The sequence below is a fragment of the Scardinius erythrophthalmus genome (genome assembly GCF_964197995.2).
Source record: "Scardinius erythrophthalmus genome assembly, chromosome: 4".
In the NCBI taxonomy this organism is placed as follows: Eukaryota; Metazoa; Chordata; class Actinopteri; order Cypriniformes; family Leuciscidae; genus Scardinius; species Scardinius erythrophthalmus.
In genome coordinates this window covers 23447623-23457941 of record NC_138224.1, presented here as the reverse complement: position 1 = coordinate 23457941, position 10319 = coordinate 23447623, and positions in this window count along the sequence as shown.

Below are 10319 nucleotides of genomic sequence, written 5' to 3'. Positions count from 1 at the left end.
CCGTGGCTCCTTCCACCTTCGGCTCCACCAGATACCCTCGGCCTTGTGGCTTCACCGGGTTCCCTCGTCCCACCTTGGTCAGTCGTCAGTCTGCTTCCACCACAGGTTCTTCCACTGTGCTCTATTCCTCCACCCCTACGGCTGCAGCGGGCTCCTCCTTCCCTTCGGTGTCGCCTCTGTCCTCCATCAAACCGGCTCCGCCTCAGACGCTCGTCGCCGCGGCATCGCCAGCAATGTCGCTCAGTTCCATCGGATTTCCATATGCGCCCTGGGATCCATCAGCTCCGCCTCCATCAGTAGTCACCAGGATGTCATCAGCCACAGCTACACCTTGGCTCCTCCCTCCCTCGACTCCGCCATGGGCTGTCATTTGAGAAGGCTGAGCTCTGACTTTGCTCTATCGGCCAACTACCATTTGTCGCCGCCAGGGTGTGTTCCCTTATAGGGGCTGTTTACACGACACCATTTTCAACTAAAAACGTAAAACTTTTTATGTGTTTTAGCCGTTCGTTTACACGACAACAGCATTTTGGGTGCGCAAAAAACGCAAAGTTTTGAAAACAGGTTTCAAAGTGCAAGTTTTTGAAAACGGTCTCCCAAAACAAAAACGCGAATCTCTGAAGACATTAACATTATGCACATGCGTATTACGTGTTCAATCTATAGTGTTTCATCGCCATCTAATGGCCTGGCAGCAGAATACAGCGTTTTTAGTAGTTTTCGTGGATCGTGTGAACGGGGATCGTTTTGACAATGGTCTGACAAAAACTTCTCCGTTTTAAGCATATTGTTGTTGTGTAAACGTACCGATAGTTTGTCCGGTCATGTTAATGCTTAATGCTAGTGTTGTGCAGCTAGCTCTGACTTTTGTATCGTTTGCTCACGTGGATTATTAAAGCCATTTTGAATCTGATCTTCATCCTCCTGTTCTTCCTGCAACCAAGCATGACAGCTATCCAGTAAAAAGGAAACATAAGGATGTTTTGATTGTTTAATACATTTTAATCAAATTCAAGGGGAGATAAAACTGCTTGTGTGTACAATTATGGATTGTTTAAAATTGAGCAAAAATATGTAATGTTAGGTGATTAAGAAAAATATTTAAAGATTCTGCTGTAATGCTTTATTAATATTAGTTTATCATTTTTTTTAGACAATAAGAAATGTTTAATCTTTCATATTGGCCTCTATTTCCAGGGAGAATTTTTTATTTCAAGGTCTCAAAACATTAGTCAAGTAAAGTCACATTTATTTATATAGCGCTTTTTACAATACAGATTGTTTCAAAGCAGCTTTACAGAGATAACAGGATAATTATGCAAAAAAAGTTTGTTTCCAGAAGAAAATAGCGTCACAGTCCAGCTTAAGTAAGATGTTTCATTTTTGTTTTAAAAAAAGTTAGTTAATTTATATATATATATAGCCGCTCTGGAGTAAACCGTGATGTCATCGTCCAGCTCAGTTCAGTTCTTGTATAATAGTGTCAATGCAGGCAGATCAATATTATTGTTGAATATTAAATTAAATGTTAAATTTAATGTCCCCAACTAAGCAAACCAAGCCAATGGCAACAAAGGTGGAAAAAGGCGACAGTGGCAAGGAACCAACACTCCATCAGGTGTAGGGTGACCACCTGCTAATAAGCCCAAGGGGGGACAAGGGGTATGTTTCTGAGGGACAATGTGGGACACTGCTGGCGCGGCAGTGCCCCACTGGCAGACTCACTGATAGTGGTTAACAAATTTCAAGCACATACCACCTTGCATAGTATTAATAATGCCCTATTCTCCTAAACGTGTAATTTTTGATGTATGCTCATGAATAAGCCAACCAATGTGTATTTTTTTTTCTAAATAAAGACTCATAATATTTTGAACATTCAATGAATTGACAGATGTACTTCCACTTAAGATTTACTATTTAATTTTATTTATTTTTCATTACAATTTATTTACTTTAAATAAATTAATAAATTATAATATAAATTTATAGGATTAACAGGAATTGTAGTTGCTCAACACCACAGGAACAGTAAAAAAAAAGTATTTAAAAAAAAATTTAACGATTGACCTCGTATTCCCCTCCCTCCATGTCCGATTGAGAAGGACGTTTTGCAAAGGTCACAAAAAGCCCTCTCGGTATCCCCCTCAACACCTTTCAGACACAAATATTAATTTCCCCATTCTTGTTTCTTGTACTCACACCTTCTCTTTTTAATTGATGATGCCGTTGCCTCTCAGACTCAGTCTCTTTCTCGAATTTTTCGAATTGGAAAGCGCGCATCTGAAAGTTCCTTCCTTCCAAGTGTGTCTGGTATGCGCGTGCGTGCGCTGTCATGACAACAACGAAAAAGTTGACAACAACCTAGTCAGCAGTTCAACTGAAGGGTTTGTGTGACAACAATAGCGTGCTGAAATGTCAAGTAATGTTCGTTTGTCTGCTTGGGGCTCGAGTATATAGAGCGACCAACTTTTTGAGCAAGCATAGATTATGCGTGACACGGTCTCAATTTGCGTGACGCGTGAATTGGGCTTCAAACGCTGTGCGCGCACGCGCTACGTGGGATGGGTGGTCACCCTAATCAGGTGGCAGAATGGAAAAAAAACCTTGGGAGAACCTAGGCTCAGTCGGGGGGCCAGTTCTCCTCTAGCCAATGAACGAACAATGAATAATTATGATTCAGGCAGCATTATAGGTCAGAAGTCAGACTGGTTTGGAACAACCAGAATATTATCCAGTTCCATCTGGTTGAAGATCGGAGTCATGCCAGCATGGGACGAGTTTGTTGAGGATCAGTGGTGATGACTGTCGTGTCGATGAGGCCTTCACAATGGAGAGTCTAGTTGACACAATCTCTGCTGACACTTCAGGGATGCGTTGTGGTCGTGTCTAGGTGCAGGTCCTCCATCTGGTCTGGATACGGCCCGGATACTGCTGACTACATCATGCACTGTGGTCATGTCTAGGCAGGTCCACCATCTGATCTGCATACGTCCTGGATCCAGCTGATTACAGTGAACCTCGAAGACTAACATAAGCGTAGATGCCACTCTTCTTATGATGTAACAGGTATATTGGGTGTTATAGGAAGTGTTCCCGGTTCCGGCTGACCTAATTTATGCAGCCTAATAATCATTTAACTGATTTGAATAATAGGAATGTATAATTTTCTATGTGTATGCCAGTTTAAAGATAAGTGTTTTTAGTCTAGATTTAAACTGACAGAGTGTGTCTGCTTCCCGGACAGTGTTAGGAAGACTGTTCCAGAGTTTAGGTAAATAGGAAAAGTATTTACCGCCAGCAGTCGATTTTGACATTCTAGGTATTATCAACTGCCCACAGTTTTGAGATCACAATAGACGTGAAGGACTATAATGCGTTAAGTACAAGTTAACTCAAGGACTGGGGACCTAAACCATTTTGTACTTTGTAAGTTATCAGCAATATTTTAAAATGTATACAATGTTTAATATGGAGCCAATGCAGTGTTGACAGAACCGGGCTAAGGGCCTGCTCACATATCGCATCTTTTGCGCGCGCAAGTTCGTTGTTTCAAATGTAGCCGCGCGGTATGCGCGCTCATAATGGAAGCGACGCTTTTTCCAAGCGCGTCCGCGCCGCATCGAGATAAAAACATCTCAACTTTTCAGAATGCCGCAAGCGCACCGCAGGTCACGTGACAAGAACTTTTAAATGAAAGACTGGTATCAAAGAGCACACCCAGGTTCCTAACCGAAGATGAAGACTTGACAGCAGCCATTAATTGTTAGACAGTATTCTAGGTTAGTACGTGCAGAGGTTTTGGTCCAATCATTAGAAACTCTGTTTTTTTTGATAATTAAGTAATAGGAAATTACTAGTCATCAAAATTTTTATATCAGCTATGCATTCCATTAATTTCTTGAATTGGCAAGTTTCGTCAGGGTACGAAGAGATATAGAGCTGAGTATCATTGGCATAACAGTGATGATCTGCTTCCTAATCCAAACTAATCCCATGCTTCCTAATGATATATCCCAAGGGTAGCATGTACAGAGTGAAAAGCAACGGTCCTAGTACTGAGCCTTGTGGTACTCCATACTGAACTTGTGATTGATAAGACATCTCTTCATTTACTGCTACAAACTGATAACGGTCAGATAAGTATGATTTAAACTATCCTAATGCAATTCCGCTAATGCCAACATCATTTTAGAGTCTATTTAAAAGAATGTTGTGATCAATGGTATCAAATGCATCACTAAGAGCGTCCTCGCGCCGTAGATGGTGAAACTAGGGAGGAGGGGGGCGGGCGTCAGGGACAGGGACTGATGACTCCAGTACGGTACCGGCAGTTCGGGAGACCAGGGCGGAGCAGGTTGTGCAGATGGCCAGGGTGGAGTACATTGTAAAAAATAAAATCGTAAAAAAACGGTCAATGACTGTCAGCTACGGCTGCCAAACAAAAAACGGAAAAATAAAGTAAAATATCCTAATTTAAATGAAGTGCAAAAAACTTTTACAGAAATTTTCCTTAAATGTTTTACAGAAAAACACTGTTATTTTACAGCTATTTTCTGAATTATTACGATCTCACACAACATAAAAAAAACAGTCAAATGACTGTCAGCAATGGCTGCCATACAAAAACCGTAAAATTAATGTAAAATATCCTAATTTAAATAAGTGCAAAATACTTGTACAGAAATATTCATTAATCTTTTTTAACAGAAACACAGTTATTTCACATTTATTCTCTTAATTTTTTACTGAAAAACATGCAGTTAATTACATGCATGATTTGCTGTGACTATACGTAGATTTGCAGCAGATCATCAGTGTTTCTTTTCTCATCCTGGACTGAAGCTCAGGCTCTACTCTTCAACACAATGGTGACACACAAAACACACCATACAAGTCAAGTCAAGTCAAGTCATCTTAATTTATATAGCGCTTTTAACAATGTAGATTGTTTCAAAGCAGCTTTACAGAGATAAACGTATAATTTAAGGTAACAGAGAATGTTTTGGCTTTATAGCGGTTCTTTAATAAAGTTATTTTACAGCTAAAGTTAGTTTTGATTGATTCGCTTCCGTCGCAACGATCATTTGTTATTAAATTTGGGGCCGCTAAGACGACACCATTCTCTCTACACAGACTTTAAACGCGATCCTGTGAGAAACGCTGATGGCGTTCACATGCGCATTAAGAATTGGTTCTATAGTTATGTGCGTTTGAATATATGTGTACAGGCTTGTTATTCCCTACAAACCAAGCCTAAACAAATTACTGGTGTTTCCTTATAGTTTTGATTCAGAATTTTATTTTATTTTATCAATTCGGGGTAGATACGCAAATTGAGTTTTCCCGATGACGCTTTATCTGTAGAGTGGGAAAGGGATCCTCTATAGGGAGAGACTAGTTGGCACTTCAGCACTGCGTTGTCATCGGGTCCAGGCGAAGGGCCTTCGTCAGATCTGGATACGGCCTGGATCCGGCAGGCTGCGGGAAGATCTCGGGATAAACAAAACACTAAAATTAGCGTAGATGCCATTCTTCTCATGATGTAACAAGTACATCAGGATTTATGGGAAGTGTTCCCGGTTCCAGCTGACCTAATCTATGCAGCCTAATCATTGAATTATAGAAGTCTATAATGTATTATGTGAATGCTATGTCAAAGAGATGTGTCTTTAATCTAGCTTTGAACTGACAGAGTGTGTCTGCTTCCCAGACAATGTTAGGAAGATTGTTCCAAAGTTTTGGTGCTAAATAGGAAAAGGATCTACCGCCAGCAGTCGATTTTGATATTCTAGGTATTATCAACTGGTCGGAATTTTTAGATCGCAATAGACGTGAAGGACTATAATGCGTTAAGAGCTCGCTCAAGTACTGCGGAGCTAAACCATTTAGTGCTTTGTAAGTCATCAGCAATATTTTAAAATTGATGCGATGTTTAATAGGGAGCCAGTGCAGTTTTGACAGAACTGGGCTAATATGTTCATACTTCCTGATTCTGGTAAGAACTCGAGCTGCTGCGTTTTGAACTAGCTGTAGTTTGTTTATTAAGCGTGCAGGGCAACCACCCAGTAGAGCATTACAATAATTTAGCCTTGATGTCATGAAAGCATGAACTAATTGTTCCGCATTTGTCAGTGAGAGCATATGACGTAATTTAGATATATTTTTAAGATGGAAAAATGCGGTTTTACAGATACTAGACACGTGACTTTCAAATGAAAGATTGGTATCAAAGAGCACACCCAGGTTCCTAACCGACGACGAAGACTTAACAGAGCAGCCATCGAGTGTTAGACAGTATTCTAGGTTATTACGTGAGGAAGTTTTTTGTCCAATAATTAGAATCTCTGTTTTTTCAGAACTTAGAAGTAGGAAATTACGAGTCATCCAATTTTTTATATCAGCTATGCATTCTGTTAATTTAGTGAATTGGTAAGTTTCGTTAGGTTTTGAAGAAATATAGAGCTGAGTATCGTCAGCATAACAGTGGAAGCTAATTCCATGTTTCCTAATGATATCTCCTAATGGTAGCATGTACAGAGTGAACAGCAGCGGTCCTAGTACTGAGCCTTGCGGTACACCATACTGAACTTGTGATCGATGAGACATCTCTTCATTTACTGCTACAAATTGATAACGGTCAGATAAGTATGATTTAAACCATGCTAGTGCAATTCCACTAATGCCAACATAGTTTTCTAGTCTATTTAAAAGAATGTTGTGGTCAGTGGTGTCAAACGCAGCACTAAGATCGAGTAACACTAATAGAGAGATACAACCACGATCGGATGATAAGAGCAAATCATTTGTGACTCTAACGAGAGCAGTCTCAGTACTATGGTACGGTCTAAATCCTGACTGAAAATCCTCGCAGATATCATTTCTTTCTAAAAAGGAACACAGTTGTGAAGATACTGCCTTTTCTAGTATCTTTGACAGAAAAGGTAGATTCGAGATCGGCCTGTAATTGACTAATTCTGTAGGATCAAGTTGCGTTTTTTTAACAAGCGGTTTAATCATAGCCAGCTTAAAGTTTTTTGGTACGTATCCTAGAGACAAAGACGAATTAATGATATTAAGAAGAGGATCTATGACCTCTGGAAGCATCTCTTTCAGTAGCTTAGTCGGTATAGGGTCTAACATACATGTTGTCGATTTAGATGATTTAACAAGTTTAGTAAATTCTTCCTCTCCTATAGCAACGAATGAATCAAATGTTTCCTCAGGGAGACCACAATGCACTGCCTGATGCGATACTGTAGTAGACGGTTGCATAGTTATAATTTTGTCTCTGATATTATCAATCTTATAAGTGAAGAAGTTCATAAAATCATTACTGCTGTGCTGCTTGGAAACTTCTGTGTTTGAAGCTTTCTTTTTCGTTAGTTTAGCCACTGTTTCAAATAAAAACCTAGGATTATGTTTATTTTCTTCTAATAGGGTTGAAAAATAAGCAGATCTAGCAGCTTTTAAAGCCTCTCTGTAAGCAATCGAGCTCTCTTTCCATGAAATGCGAAATACCTCTAGTTTTGTTTTCTTCCAGTTGCGCTCCATTTTTCTGGCTGCTCTCTTAAGGGCCTGAGTGTGCTCATTGTACCACGGCGTTGGATTATTTTCTTTAATCTTCTTTAAGAGCAACTGTGTCTAAAGTGCTGGAAAAGAGAGAGTTAAAAGTTTCTGTTGCAATATCGAGTTATTCTAAGCTATCCGGGATGCTAAGAAGATGAAACTGATTAGGAAGATTATTGATAAAGCAATCTTTAGTGGCAGAAGTGATAGGTCTAACATATTTGAAACACGGAGTCGGCTTTGCAGCCTTGGCTAAATGTAATTTACACGAGACTAGATAATGATCTGAGATGTCATCGCTCTGCTGCAGAATTTCAACTGCATCAACATCTATTCCATGTGATAATATTAGATCTAGAGTATGATTACGACGATGAGTAGGTCCTGACACGTGTTGTCTAACTCCAATTGAGTTTACAATGTCTTTAACCTGTTAAGCTGCAACCCCACTTTTGAAAAATCCCAAGAAATGACATACCCAAACTGAAACAGATACAGTTCATGAACCCTTTGTACTAAAAGCACAAGTATGATCTCATTTGAAAGCTGACACCTGGCAGTTTATTGTAATGTAGAATTAATTATTGTCATAATGACAAAAATTGTTATAAATAGCTTCAAAGTTTTGTAAAGTTATTAGAAATTATTTTTTATGAAACATCCTCATGAAAATAAAATTGAAGTTGGCCCTGGAGCAGTCTAGAAATGCACTACAGCTAATGCCACATGTCTAAACATTTTATGTTTAAAATCTTAAGATAATAAGTCCAAAACTCTGTATTTAGTGAAATGTTTTTCAAGACCATGTCATGTGACTTTATTTTGATTTGATGCTAAAATGCTACTGATATTTAGTGTCATCTTCTTACCATCTATGCAGTATATTGTCTTTATTGTTTTGTGGTGCAAACGAGCCCCATTCAGTCTCAGTCTCCCCCTGCACACTTTCACACCTCTCCAGCCAGGTTATGGCTCTAAATATGCATTTCTTTTGTCTGCATTAGTTACTAACGACTGGCTATTCACATGCTATTCATATGGTTTCAGTCACTAATTTATTTTCTCAAAGTTCACCCTTACATTCTAAACTGTTTTAAATGCATTTCTTGAATAAAGAAACATTTCAGTAAGCGTTCAAAAAATAATAAAAATATAACTTCTAGGTGGCAGGTGCACCTAGGGCTAGCTAGCATGTTAGCTTAGCACACCATCAATACACGACAATTTATGAGATTAAAACCATGTTTGTGCTTATAAACTTACTTTATAAAGCAAATCGAGTATTTTAAATAATTTTCTGTGATCTAATTTGGCTTCAGATAAAAAAATCAGACAGAAAATATACTATTGTATACTGTTCTGCACAATGATAGTCTATATAGATTAGCATTACATTATAAATATAATCTATTATTATGGAAATACCTGGCATGGATTGAAAAACACAGGTAACTCAAATATCATAGCAAACATGTTTATTGTCTTCAAAACGACTGTTTCTCCAATGTTACAGCGCGATCTGTTGTTAGCTGTGTGTGTGTTCGAGGCTTCCTGGATTGTCACATGATTATGGCACTTCTTCATGTTCTAATACTGTGCACAGGGCGGCGAGGGCGCCCTCATGCTATTGGTATGAATTGAAAACGCATTAACAGAGTATACAAACGCTCATAATGATTACATCGACGCATTTGGGTATAAATTCAATAAATATTATTCCTGTCTATAGAAATCTGATGTAAACCTATGAGAATATATCAATATTTCTCCAAATCTGCACATTTTTTAGCTAAAAGCCCGGAAGGACGTTGTTTTGTGTATCGCTGTCATGACGACGGCACGGGAGTTTTTTTATGAATGAAAGCGGCTGACGCGCATAATTCATATCAAAGGTATCGACTCATTTTTTCATTTCATAACTCCTGACACAAATTAAGAAATAACTGTCGCTATAAGTTTCTCAGAATACAATAGTGGTCAAATTCTGAAACTTGAGTCTTATATCTTTGTAATGATGTATAGTTTGTCAAGGTATAACATTAAATCTGATAGTAACTTTGAACTATTTATAAAAAAAACCGCTTCAGTGCGCCCGCGCTCTGGCAACGGTTAACAGGGTCTTTAAATGCCAAACCCAATGCATCTTTTTCATTATCGATGTGTATATTAAAATCACCAACAATTAGTACTTTATCTGCAGCCAATACTAACTCTGATAGAAAGTCTGCAAATTCTTTGATAAAGTCTGTATGGTGCCCTGGTGGCCTGTATACAGTAGCCAGCACAAATCTCAAACGTGATTTATCATTTATACTATATATTTTTTTACAGCAACACCACCCCCTTTGCGTTTCAGACGAGGCTCATGTTTATAAGAGTAATCTTGCGGGGTGGACTCATTTAAAGTAATGTAATTGTTTGGTTTTAGCCAGGTTTCTGTCAAACACAGAAACAGACACAGTCTCTATATGATGATAGGTAGGTGAAAGAGGCTCTATGTGATGGGATTTATCTGACCTGGGTGACGCGAGGCCGCTAGCAGACAGTCGGTTTAGCCAGTCTGTCTGCTTCCTGACCTGAGCCCCAGATTGTCATGTTTGAGCTCTAAGACTATGAGCCATATTACTAGAGAGAAGAGCAGCACCATCCCAGGAGGGATGAATACCATCTCTTTTAAACAGGTCAGGTTTGCCCCAAAAACTTTACCAATTGTCTATGAATTCTATATTATTAAGCGGACACCACTTAGA